This window comes from Panthera pardus, unplaced genomic scaffold (genome assembly GCF_024362965.1).
Source record: "Panthera pardus isolate Hobbes unplaced genomic scaffold, ASM2436296v1 HiC_scaffold_20, whole genome shotgun sequence".
In the NCBI taxonomy this organism is placed as follows: domain Eukaryota; kingdom Metazoa; phylum Chordata; class Mammalia; order Carnivora; family Felidae; genus Panthera; species Panthera pardus.
This window is the reverse complement of record NW_026526766.1, coordinates 42,691,645-42,705,701: the sequence shown is the minus strand read 5'-3', so window position 1 is coordinate 42,705,701 and position 14,057 is coordinate 42,691,645. Positions and strand designations below refer to the sequence as shown.

At 38.9% G+C, this 14,057-nt stretch overlaps 1 protein-coding gene across 6 annotated transcripts in view; it reads right to left on the bottom strand.

The window, feature by feature from the left end:
- The window catches only part of ADAMTSL1 (ADAMTS like 1), an 873,125-nt gene that overhangs the window by 726,503 nt on the left and 132,565 nt on the right, over positions 1–14,057 (bottom strand). The window lies entirely within an intron of this gene.

The following is a 14,057-nucleotide window of genomic DNA, read 5'->3' as shown; positions in this document are numbered from 1 at the left end:
TGACCTCAGATTAGGTGCTTCATTTTTAAAAATGCATAGAAGTATGGGATGCCTGGGTGACTCAGTCAGTTAAGCGTCTGACTTCAGCTCAGGTCATGATCTCACAGTCCGTGAGTTCGAGCCCCGTGTCAGGTTCTGTGCTGACAACTCAGAGGCTGGAGCCTGCTTCAGATTCTGTGTCCCCCTCTGTCTCTGCCCCTCCCCTACTCATGCTCTGTCTCTGTCTCTCAAAAATGAATATTAAAAAAATTTTTTTAAATAATAAAATAAAAATGCATACAAGTATACCTTGCATTCTTCGTGTTACAGGAGTTTTAATCATTTAAATAACAGCTATTACAGTATTTTCATTAGAATAAGAAATGATACAAATGTCAATTACCATTATAACATTATAGTAAAACATGTGCATCAGGGATCAGACAGAAGTAATTTATTTTCACCATCACAGAACTTTTATAAAAGAAGAAAGGAAGGGGAAACTGGAGAACAGAAGGGAAGGAAGGAAGGAAGGAAGGAAGGAAGGAAGGAAGGAAGGAAGGAAGGAGGGAGAGAGAAGGAGAGAGGAAGACAGGAAGAGAGGGGACGGATAGGGAGAGGAAGAGAGTAAAAGAAGGAAAGAGAGAGGGAGGAATGCAGGGAGGGAAATAAGGAATGTACATTCATTTCAAATAAATTTGTTCTGAGTGGCTGTATAGCATCCCTTTCTGAGTACGAAGAACTCAAAGTTGAGAAATAAATTTGCCAAAGAAAGAATGGCCAAAGTAACAGGCAAAAGAAGCCTTACAGAAGAAGGAAGCTACTGCTACCATTGAATATTTCTCACGTAAACACAGCAGACCCATGGAAACCCTTAGGGATTTCTAAGCTTTATGCAATACAAGCAGCAAAGCAGGAACCTCCAGAGCTCGTCTCTCTGAACCATTCCAGGGATGAAATCCAGAGCACACAAGGTCAAGGGCAGTGCATGAGACAAGGCCCCTGAAAACTCAATGACCCCTTCTCCCCTCTCCTACAAATGCTGCTGAACACTCTCCTCTGTGGCCACTAAGAACAGACAACATCCCCTTTTATCTCTTCTATGTCACATCTATTTGCAGGCATCTCCATCCCAAGCACCACATTCTTTGGCAGTGCCTGGATATCCTGGATGGAGCTTCCTGCATTGTGTTTACAGTTTTATAAGTCAATGACCCTAGAAGCTCTAAAAGATGTTTGTTAAGCCAGAGGGAAGCCTGAGTTGCCTGTTTATTAGAGCAGATGTGCCCCAGCAGATGGGCCAGCTGGTGGGCACCTTGGGCCAGTGCCACAGAAGAGGGATATGGTTTTTAATGTCCTATCCCCAGCTCAAAATTTAGGGAATTTGAGGTGCTCCACGAAATGAGAAATGAACCTAACAACTTAGACCATTCACTAAAAAATAAACTTGCTTCCTCCTGCACCTCACAGTCTTTAATGCAAGAAATTCAGAGTTTTATGAGCCAAGCATAAGTCAGGCTGGTGATCTCTGCAAAGTCATCTCTTAGAGCATTAACCTAAAATAGGGCTTGAGGATACTGACGTAGAATTCCTAGTCCCCAAGTGTATTCTGAAGTTAGAACTAGAACTACCTTATTTAGCAAATGATGACACCCAGGCCCCAGATGCTAGGTGACTTCCTCAAGGTCACCCACTTAGTGGGAATCAGAACCCATTATTTTTAATTCCTTGCCAGAGCCCCTTCATGTTTTCTCTCATCTGCCTACAATTCCATGGGTATTGAAAACGCATGCAATGTTTTAAAAATGTAACAGCATGATTTAGTTATCAGTGAAAGTAGTCCTACCAGTTTCACTCAGGAAAGAGAGGATTCTGTGCTGCTTCTAGACATGCACAACGACCCTCTCAACAGGCCTTCACCAATGCCCAGTTGCAAATACCACTCTAGCATGAAACCTCCTCTACAAACGTATAAATATAAATGAAAAACAGATATAACCCCATTAGCTCCTAGTAGCTCTTCACAAGAGTTCAAGCGACTAAGTAGAAGGCAGCAAAATCAGCTGAGATGTGGATGCTCATCAGGCTGGGCACCCATCTGGGCCAAATCACTCATCGCCATGCAAAATTCTCCCAGGGCACACAATACAGGTTATGTCGTACACAACAATCTTGTGTATCATGGACTTTGGGGGTTACCTTGAAGAGCTGACAGTAGGTATATTTGAACTCTGAATTGCAAGAAATCCTGGAATTTGGAAGAAAGGAAAACATGTGGTGATGGGCATGGTGTGCCTGTTCTGAGCCTCTTCTAATGTCCTGAACTTAAGTGTGATTCATTGATGAAGAAAACAATGACCATGATGACAACTCTATTAATCTACTCAATGGGAAACTATCTACATATCAACTTCGTTATCTCAATTCCTAAACAGGGAACCAATCTTAACTGAACACCACACAAATTACCCTCAGTGTTGGCCCTAAGCTGCAAATGTATATATAACAGATAAAATCCTTACTTGCAAGGAACTGTATCATTTTGTCTTTGGGAAAGAAAAGAGATGTTGTCTAAGCCAGCAGGTGGTTTTGCATGTCAGCCCCTGGTAGAATGAACTGGCGGATTGATTCATCACCCTTCTGTGCTCAACAGGCACAGAAAATTGTCAGCCTAATGGCTACTAACCCTTCAAAGTGGACCTTACACAACATGTTGATAAGAATTCCAGGTGATGTTTGTTTGTTTGCTTGCTTGCTTGCTTTTCCTCTCTGAGCAATGCCAACTCTGAGATATCCACTTATGACCAATCTTTAGCAATATCAATGTTTAAGGCACATTATTTGTAAGGTAGAAAAATAACATTCTCTACTTTAAAAACAAACCACACCATAGCTGAGTTCCTACACATGATTCATGCAGTGTACTAGCAAACTGTTCATTCTGAAGCATAGGTCAAGATCTGCAGGACTTAACTTGTCAAATATAAATCCAGGAACCTTTACAAGATGTGGGCAAATGACCTAACACTGTAGCACTCTGTAGCCTTGGGTTTCTCCACTGTGACTCACATTTGAGGGTCACATTTACTTTATTCCTTTTTCTTAAATTTTTTTCACATTTATTTATTTTTAGAGAGACAGAGCGTGAGCAGGGGAGGGGCAGAGAGAGAGGGAGACACAGAATCGGAAGCAGGCTCCAGGCTCTGAGCTGTCAGTACAGAGCCCAATGCGGGTCTCAAACCCACGAACCATGAGATCATGACCTGACCCAAAGTCTGACACTCGACCGACTGAGCCCCCCAGGTGCCCCACACATTTACTTTATTCCTATTGTTGCACATCTAGCAATGTGACCATCCCATGAAATCATGCTTTGCATAACAGTAGTAAGAAGCATAAAAACCAACAGTTGCCACTGAAAGTAAAGAAAAACACTCAGAGAAGCTTTCAATCTGTCCATGTTTGTGCTTTTGCAACTATCATTTCCCTGAAAAACAAGAACAAAATGACAAATACTGTCCAAAAGTAGGATCCCCAAGGCCCATGGCTTTTGGACCACCCGGAAAACACAAGCTTGGCCACATAAAGGGCAATGTTCTCGTTCTAATAGTTGCCAGAATAACTAAGAGCCTTAGGAAGTTTCTGGCACTGTCAAGGGCTTGGCACTGTTATGCTTGCTCTGTATGAAAACAGAACTCAGAGTCTTTTTTCTCAAATGGGGATAGAGTTGAGGATCATGTTCCTGCAATGGGCACACAGAAAGTGAGGCTGATGCATCTCATTATTTAGCACCCTTCACTGGATCTCTCTAGCACTGCCGTCCAAGCTCCCCAAATTGAGTCATCCCAGAACACACAGTATATCAACTAACTCACTGGCTGCACTCTGAGGTATTGGCACATGCCCACAACGGTTATCTACTTTTTTTTAAAATTTTTTTTTAATGTTTATTTATTTTTGAGACAGGGAGAGACAGCATGAACGGGGGAGGGTCAGAGAGAGAGGGAGACACAGAATCTGAAACAGGCTCCAGGCTCTGAGCAGTCAGTACAGAGCCCGACGCGGGGCTCGAACTCACGGACCGCGAGATCGTGACCTGAGCCGAAGTCGGCCGCTTAACTGACTGAGCCACCCAGGCGCCCCAGTTATCTACTTTTTTAAGGATATGCCCTGATACACGAAACTTCTCAACAAGACACCTTCCTTTCATATGTTTGCTTGCACTCTGCTAGACACATGTATAAAAGACACGGGTCTAAAAGTGACCACTGACAAAGGTCACTTCACTTGCACCTGAAATCAACTTTATTATGATTGTCCACTGAATTTATTAGCATTCATTACATTTTGCCATATTCTAATAATTTAATAATAGTATGTGTCACATTTGAGAATTTGTAAAAACAACACAACCACTTACTAACCTTTTAATTGAATCCTGAACTACACTTCACTTAACTATTTATACACCATGTAGATCCTTTTGTATGAGGTAGGAATCCCCATCATTCTCATCATCAATGCCCATCAATCCAAGTATCTGGACAGAATGAGGAGCACACAAACACATACTTCTTTTATCCAAATAAAGTCTAAAGTGCTTACATGGATATTGTCTGGGATGACTAAATCTTTAAATATTTTAGACCTGAAAACATCCAATAACAAACAAAAAATTAGCTTTGTCATTTGAATTATAGTTCTCCATCCGGCTCACTTGTTCTCGTGGGATTACAGTCACCTTGAGTACATGCCATTCTGCACAAAGCCTCTATCTCATAAAACTGATCTTTGAACCTTAAATCCTGACTATCGTGTCCTCTCACTTCTTTCATTGTCCTCTTTTATTCCAAATCCACTTGATTTCTGACCTCATTAATGTCCTTACTTCTTTGATCCCTCTCGTCTTTTCTTGCTTTGTTTCTTCTTGTCCAGGCTGATGAGTGATGCTGATGAAGGGCATATCCTTTGTATCCAGCACCACCAGCTATACACTGTCCAGTCCCCAGGGTAGGACTGGGGAAAGGATCCTTCTATTTTGCTCAGCAACCATCACATGTCTCCACAGCCCTCCCATTCTCCCCCATTCTCCCTATCTAGTCCTGTCCCTTTACTCCATTCCATGGCTTCTGGTTCAGCTGTAAGACCTCTTTATCTCCTCAAGGGCTTTTCTTCATTAAAATCTTCCATGATTTTTCTCCATTGGCCCATTTATCTTAGCTTATAAGGAAATTCAAATCTTTTCCTTCTTAAAATTAAAAAAAATTCAATGGCCAAAACACTTGCTTAAGGTTGCGTCCTCCATTTTCTGTCATTTGTTCATCTACTCATGCATTCTTATTCCTGATCTCTTTCTTGCCATTCCTTAATCTCACATTCCCTCCCCAGACAAAATTCTTGAAAAACTGTATACAGTTTATCATGTTTGTTTCCTTTCTGATAGTTTCTCACCCAACTGCAGTATCCTAAGCCTGAATGAAAGCATCTTTTATTAATAGCCTCCTAGACCAAATCAGACTGGCTTTTCCTGGCATTTGACTTTCTGTGGAATGACTAGCTGTCACTCATCATTGACACCCTCTCCTTCCCTGGCTTCACCAGATCATGTTCTCCTACCCTGTCCTTTTTTATCCTTTTTATGGATTTTCACATGTTCATATTTCTCAGAATTCAGTCCTCTTCCCTACTCTCTTTTCATTCCACACACTGTCCTTGGGTTCTTCCATTTATACTTACAGCCTCATATCTAAGCTAAACACTGTTGACTTTGCCCAATGGTTCATTCTACATATCATGCAGGCATCTGCAATCAGTATGTCTAAACCTGAATTCACTTTCCCCAAATTGGTTCTGTCTGTATTCTTTATCACTGCAGATGGCACCACCTCCATCTTGTCACTCAAACTAGAAACCAAAGACTATATGTTGACCCTTACACTCTCCCACCTCACCTCCAATCACCTACTGAATTCCATTACTAAATATACCTTCTAAGTAGTGTTTCCCTTGCTCTTCACCACCTTTTCCCTGATTATCATCTCTTTACTGCTAATGCCATGGCTATAGTTTACAGCATCCTGATCTTTCTCATGGACTGTTGAAGTGCTTTCAACTCCATGTTTGCAATCTGGTAATTTCCTCAATTCTACCCAATCCCCTTTATACATGTGGATAGATTCTACAGATAAACCTAATAGTATTCACGGTACCGAAAAAGGCACATGAGCAACTAAAAGACAAAGCCCAGATTAGTTGATCAGATTATATTTCAGCATTTTTAAAACTGTAAGTTGCGATCCAATAGTGGATTAGTGGATTCTGAAATCTATTTAATGGGTTTCAACCAGCATTGAAATAATATGAAATAGAATAGGATAGAGAATATCAGCATGTACTGCAAAGCAGAGGAGTAAACTGGCAAACTTTTTGTTTTGGTTTCTATGCATGTTTCTGTGTGTGTGTGTGTGTGTGTGTGTGTGTGTGTGTGTGCAATAAGTTGCAGTATATTATGTATTTTATACTGTGAATTGCAGATAAAATTTCTAAATCTACTCTTCCATGGTAATATCATTCATGAATACTTCTCCAGCTTCATCTCCCACTGTTTGCCTCACTGCAGCAGAACTTTATATTATAGGCCATTCCAAAAGAAATGTAATGCAAACCTCCAATGTGAGCCATATATGTAATTTAAATTTTTCTAGTATCCACATTAAAAAAAGTAATACAAAATAGGTGAAATTAGTTTTAATGACCTATTTTCTTTATCTCAATATAACACCATTTCAACATGTAACACATAAAAAAAACTACAGTGAAATATATTCTTTTTTGTATTAAGTCTTTGAAGTCTCTTTGTGTTATACTCAAAGCATATCTTAATTCAGATAACACATTTCTTTTTTGTTTTTAATGTTTATTCATTTTTGAAAGACAGAGAGAGACAGAGGACAAGCAGGGGTGGGGCAGAGAGAGAGAGGGTCACAGAATCTGAAGCAGGCTCCAGGCTCTGAGCTGTCAGCCCAGAGCCTGACGGGGGGCTCAAATTCATGAACCACAAGATCATGACCCGAGCCGAAGTCAGATGCCTAACTGACTGAGCCACCCAGATGTCCCTAGATATCACATTTCAAGTGCTTACTGGCCACCTGTGGTTAATGTATCCTACTGGTAGAGCAGTTCTAAACATATAGTTAATTACCTAAATAATCCGTTCTTCCTTATATCTTCATGTCTTTGCACATGCTGTTCCATATGCATGGAATCTCCTGCAGTTTTGTTCTTTTGTTTTGAAATTCATATGGTAAACCCTATTCATCCTTTTAGATTTATGTGAAGGGCCACATCCATTGGAAACTTCCCTGACCCAACGAGGCCATGTTGGGCATACTCCGCTAGGATCCCAGAGCAAAATGCTCCTAAGGAAACATTATACTGCATTGTAATTGTTTTTTTACATCCTGAGTATGAGTTTCTTGAAGGTAAAGAATAGTCTTACTTGTTTTTATATCCTTAGAACTTAGCATAGTTATTATCACACAGAGTGTGTCTGGTGAAAACTTGTTAAATATATTAAAATTTCTAGATTGACAACTCGAACAACTTACAGAAGGATCCAGCGGGATGCACAGTTAATCATGGCTCAAGCTGAGAGCCTTCGTCCCCAGGACTGATATGTTTGTGTTTCTACTTAATAAACCTAGCTTGCAGCCCTTCCTGGTGGGCTCTACTATTTGGGGCTACTTAACACTCGTGCTGATGGGAAGAGTTGTTGTCTTAATAAAATAGCTATTCTGAGAGTCGGGTGGGCCAGTCCTTTACTGATTTGTGGAAGGTGACATTACAGCAAAATACCCCATTCCCATGCCTCAAGGCAGGACCAGATCAAACCACTTCAAATGATTATTACTAAACCTCTAGAAAAAAAACTCACACAGTCCCCCTTTCAAATTATTAAAAAATGCTGCTGTTGAAAAGCTTTTCTTACCTACCCTAAATCCTTTGTGCTGCACTGTCAGCCCACCTCCTCCTGTTTGGATCTCGGGAGAGCTACAGAAAAGCTTACCATGAGACTCTAAAAAAGAACCCTCTTATGCTTCAATAACAGCACTAAATCAACCTTAAGTCTTCTCTTCTCCAGGGTAAACAATCCAAATTTCTTTAGCCTTCCTCCATAGATCTTATTTTACAAGCTTTTAATCACTGTGGTGGCATGCCTCCAAACTAGATTCTCCAAGTTCCTACGTCCTACTGCTGTTGTAAAGCTTAGCACCATCGACAGCTCTATGTGCTGAGTATTACGCCAGCCCTCCTATGAATAATATCCCTTCGTACTGTGTAATATCCTCAGGAAGATTTGAAGTAGAAGAACAGTAATTCTCTAACTCAGGAATATTTTATGTTTAACCTAAGTTGCCCACTACTTATACTCACTAAAATATGACAAGGGGGTGATAATGATTACGGTTTCAGTGTAGTTTTATGCTTTCTATTTCGTATCTCATAGTATGGCAAAAGGCCATCGAGGGTAAATAGTAACTAGTAATATCAACTAATGTTTCTGAATGTTTACGGCATGTGAGGTATTGCTCTAAACATTATATACATATATTGACTTTTTAAGTACAATAAATGAAGCAGAGATTGCTATTATTGTTGTTATGTTACCAGTGAAAAACAGGCACAAAAAGATTAACTTGACCAAAGCTACATGGATAGTAAACAGTAGAGCTAAGATTACAATGCAGAGTCTGCTGTGTTCTTTTTTTTTTTTTTTAAGTTTATTTATTTATTTGGTAGAGAGTGAGTGAGCAGGGGAGGGGGCAGAGAGAGAGAGAGAGAGAGAGAGAGAGAGAGAGAGAATCCCAAGTGGGCTCTGCACAGTCAGTGGGGCTGTGGGGCTCGATCTCATGAACTGTAACATCATGACCGGAACCAAGATGAAGAGTTGGGCGCTTATCCAACTGAGCTACCCAGGCACCCCAAGAGTCCACTGTACTGTTAACCACTTTGGTTTCCAATCTAACAGCCTGTTTACTGACCTCACTGTTAGTGTCCTTATCAGGATGTGACAGTCATAATTTGTTTTTAAATCTCCCCGGAAATTGCTGTTGAAGTTAAAGGAATAAACACCAACAAAAGATTTCAAGAAGGATAGCAGTCATTCATTACCTAAAAAATATAGAACAGTAATTCAGTAAAGAGCTAATCTTATAACAGTCATGTGCATTCTGTACATATAGGCACATATCACATAAAGGGATCATTACATGATTTTCAAGAAGGTTGGAGTGCAAATATGTAATAAAAATAAAATTATTTTAGGTATTTGAAAGCCACCTTAAAGCTAACCAGGTTTACATAACCCTACCTTTGAATCTTAAGTTTATAAACATTTATTACTATCTTTCCTTTTGTAACTCAAAACCAACTAGTTAAATGATGATGCTAGCATTCCAGGGATATGAGAAATATACACTCTGTAATTTTGTTATTGTTGCTTCAGTTTCTGTGCTGAAAGCCTTACTTTATTATATGGCAGTGTTTCCTGAGATGTGGGATGCCTCACTACTGACAGTCCCCAGGATTTTAGGTATATTCAAATTGTTTTCCAGAATATGCAAGATAATCTGAAAGGACACAGTTACACTGTATTAAATAACATCATAAGTCAACAAGTTTATTTTTCTCATCTCTTTCAATCATTCTGATTAAGTGAGGGATTATGGATCATTGTGGTAGTCCGATTCTTTAACTTCTTTGGAAGACTTGATAATCTCTCCCATTTAACAAAAAATGAAGAGACCTAAAGCACAAGAGACTGGGACAGACAACAGTGGACAGAGTTTAAGGACACCGTTTTGTTTTCTTTGCATGTATGTTTAGTTACCTTTGACTTATGGCCTGTGTCACTGACTTTACATTTATGGTAGTGATATCAAGTTTACTTTTAAATTAATTGAATTACAAAGTAAGCTGATTTAATGAAAACCTCAAGATTATAATGGTACATGAAAAAGGCACTAATTATAAAGCAGGCATACAAATGACTGAATCTTGAGCAAGGAATGATGAGGCACTATGGGTTAACCCGCTGTAATTAAAGATGAAAACCTAAATCCTGAAAGACATGTGGTCTCCTCACTCCGTGATTAGAAATTACCAGCAAAGGCAATAGCTACTCTATCTCTCTGTACAGGAAATCCTCGCAGGCACATCTTAACAGAGTTGGGAATCTGTCCCTCTGGGTAAGACATGAGTCAGTACAGTGTTTAAAGCCAGCCTTCATGTTTTGGAGTTAACCGTGAAAAAGGTTTTATAGGAATTTACTTTCCCAGCTGCAGAGAAGCTCTTGGAAGTTTGAAACTGTTTTTCCCCATGGTACGGAATGCTTCAAACGTATTTACTAAAAATCCATATCTTTATCAACCCTCTCCTTGTTCCCGGATTTACTCTGAACCCACCAAGCAAAATCTACAGCTCTATGAATCAGTCTTTGAATACCAGCATAATTCTGCTGGGGATCAGCAACAATTCTATTTCTTATTTCTTTCCAACTTCATGACTCAAAGATATCTCCAGAAATTATTCGCCTACCTAATATCTACCAAGTTTTCAAAAAAAAAAAACATATAAAATCTGAATTTATCATTTACAAACCTCAAAAAATGGTATGTCTATAAACTAAAAGAAGCAAAGAAACCAATAAGATTTCACAAAAATCTAATCATTGATTATTAATTTTAAGCTATGTACCAAATCCTTTCATTGACCCACCTGACCACTCATGAAAGTTCACAGTGCTAGGTTTATACTATAAAAATGTACAAGGGTTCCTGCCCTCAAATCTTATATCTGTTTTAATAAACTGGATTCTTAAATGTGAATATAGACATTATGGATCAAGGAGGTGATAATAGAACTTTGACTTCATGTTCCTACAGACAGCCTTTTGATTTGGTTCTGATGAAATAGGACTCCTAAATTGTGAATGGTACAAGAAATAGCCAGAAAGTTCATCTAATCCTGACTTCTCAAATTCCAAGTGTCTCTAGAATGCTACTGTAAACCTACAACTGAATAGGCTGAGAATCATCTGGGATGGTGGAGATTAACATTTTGCAGATTTTTCCCTGCATGTCCCTACAGACTACATCGATCCTTCCATTGCACACACCCCGCCCCCAACACGCATATCCTTCTTTTCGCTCTTTTGAATTAAGAATCCCATCCAGCTGCACACTCCCAGAGGGAAAAGCTCGAGACAGACAGCTCAGTTCATTACTTAGATCTACAACTTGCTCATTTAGAAAGTGGGTTTCCATATGGAGTTACAGCAGGAGCATCTGTGTTTACCTATTTCTTTTAACTTTGAAAAAGGGAAGGGATTCATAAAAATACACATGATGCCATAAATGAAGGGAGAGAAAGGAGGCAATAGAGGGGTAAAATATCGAGTTCTGTGATTGCGGATTCTGAACCAGGATGGAAATTGGAGTCCTGGCTCTGGCGTGGAACACCCGCTCATAAAGGAGGTGCAGAGCCAAATGTCTCTGCAACAGCAAGAGGCAGAAGCTGTGAGAAAAGAGGGTGTTTTGTGACAACCTAACTACTCAGTCCAAAAATGTTATACATGGGCAGACACTCAAAACATGATTCTAGTTTACTTGTTCCAATTATTTTATTAAATGAACAAAATCAAAGCATGCAATCTGCATGAATTATCCACAAAGTCTTTTCTGTGGCACAAGGACTGGGGATGACTGTTCCATCCTGGGTGATGCACCCACCATCCCAATGTGTCCCACTCAACTTGGCTCTTTCCCTGCATTGGCTTGGCTAACAGAAAAAGAGCACTGGAATTATCCCTGTTTTGAACAGTTTGTATCCCTGTGGCCTCATCCAGGACTGAAAGGGAATACTTCGCAAACATGCTAGATAAAAGAGAACATGTATTTAAGTTATTCATTTCATAATAGAATATTTTCCTCCTGGATAATAAAGTCTGCCCTTAGTTAACTATTCCAAAATAAAAGGGTGGACACCAACTTATTCTTCAAAATATGAAGTCTTATGTAATAGCAATATAGTATATTACTTAAATTTATTTAATAAAGTGATTTTCTCTTGGCATAATGTACTATGCAAAATAGTTTCCTTTCAACATCCTAAGGAACAAAATGGCAGTAAATTTAAGGAAATTTATGGAGGAAGTAATGTTAGCAAATATCTGTTAATGGAAGGTTTCATCAAAGTGGCCACAAATCACAGGAAAAATTTGAAAAATAATTTTTAAATTGAATTTTGAAAAGCATTAGAATTGTTTTTCAGTACCATCACTAAGCCCCACAGATTGAATGGATAAAACACAATTATTTAATTAGGCATTATTCGTTTTTAGAATCTTGTTCAATTCCTTCATTCCAAATATTTATGCTGTGACTCTTCTCCTAATTCAGACTATTCAAAATGATATCTTATTCCTCATAAATTTCCAACTTTCTTCCTTAACACTAACTTATACATGGAAATATATATTTGCTGAATAAAAGGATAATTGATTATAAATCTTCCCTCATTTATTATAAATTATATTATATACTCAAGAAAATCAACAGCATTCAAATATATTCTGTGATGTTTTGCAAGCTATTTTAATGTTCAGTAACTGATAATTCAATGTTAAATTCTGATTTGCCTTTATTTGAAAAGGCTAGCCTAAAATGAACATATTCTCTAACATTCATACACAAGTCAATCATAACATTTTTCATTCAGGAAAAAAAAATTCTAAATCTGGAATGTTCCAGAAATGGAGTCATTAGAAATATTCTGAAAGTAAAGATGAAAGATTTTATGTTATCCTAAATGATCAGCTTTTTTCTAGGTCTGTCTTAGCCATGTCTCTTTTAAGGAAACTATGTGATTCACAAAATGCCCATTCTTCTTGTTTTTATTAATCTGCCACTGGGCGTGAAGGCGCCCCTAAGGCAGAGATTTGGATTGCCATGTGTCACTTGTGCATGGCCCCAACTCACTGGACTGTAACCTGTACTTCTCTGTCCTGTCTCTGGGTAAATGTGGGAGAAAATACCGTGTAGCCTTTTCCTAGTCTTCAGATTCTGTGCACAAATGATCGGGCAGTTTTCTATTGAAAACTGAGGAAGAATTATCTGTAGGTAATTCAAAGCATTTCTATTAGAGAGTCTGAAACTGCCAATGCATTTTACTCATTGCACAGACTGAACTAGACTAACCGTAAACTCATCTCCTTGAAATACAGAAAAGAATGACTTGTAAGAGAGAACTGGCAATTGGAACTTGCTTCTTTTTTTTTTTCAAATTTCGATAATTTTATTTTTTTATTTTATTTATTTAAATTCAAGTTAGTTAACATACAATGCAGTATTGGTTTCAGGAGTAGAACCCAGTGATTCTTCACTTCCATATAACAAGTGCTCATCCCAACAAATGCCTTCCTCAATGCCCATTAGCCCATCCCCCAACCCCCCACCCCCCTCCAGCAAGCCTCAGTTTGTTCTCTGTATTTAAGAGGAACTTTTTTTCAAATGATCTGACACCAACATTAGACAAGTGCATTTCAAAGAGGAGTGAATGCAGGGAGTACAGTGCACAGAGCAACAGTTCCGCCTTCTCTGGAGCTGACTAACCCCATCCTCCTTGAGGAAACAAGAGTGGTTCACGTGAAGCAATTAGAGCTCAGCTCCAGTACACATATAAAGAAACAGTATACTAATATTTTGTATCTGCAGGTACTTTGTAGTATCACACATATAGTAACCTTGTTTGATCTCCATAGCAGCACTGAAAGTCAGAGAAATGGTGAGTAGCACCACTTTCCACAGGAGTGAAAACCGAGGCTACCATGATTTGTGGCACAAATAAATGTAACAAGACATCAGAAAAATGAGAATCCAATGGGAAACAAATGAAAGCTACATGAAAGTAAACATGCCGTCTTCTGCTCAGAGTAGTTGAAGACGCCATCATCAGAGATGCTGAATGGCTTGTCTAATGACACATGACTAGTTAACCACAACTATTTAGGTTGGAACAAG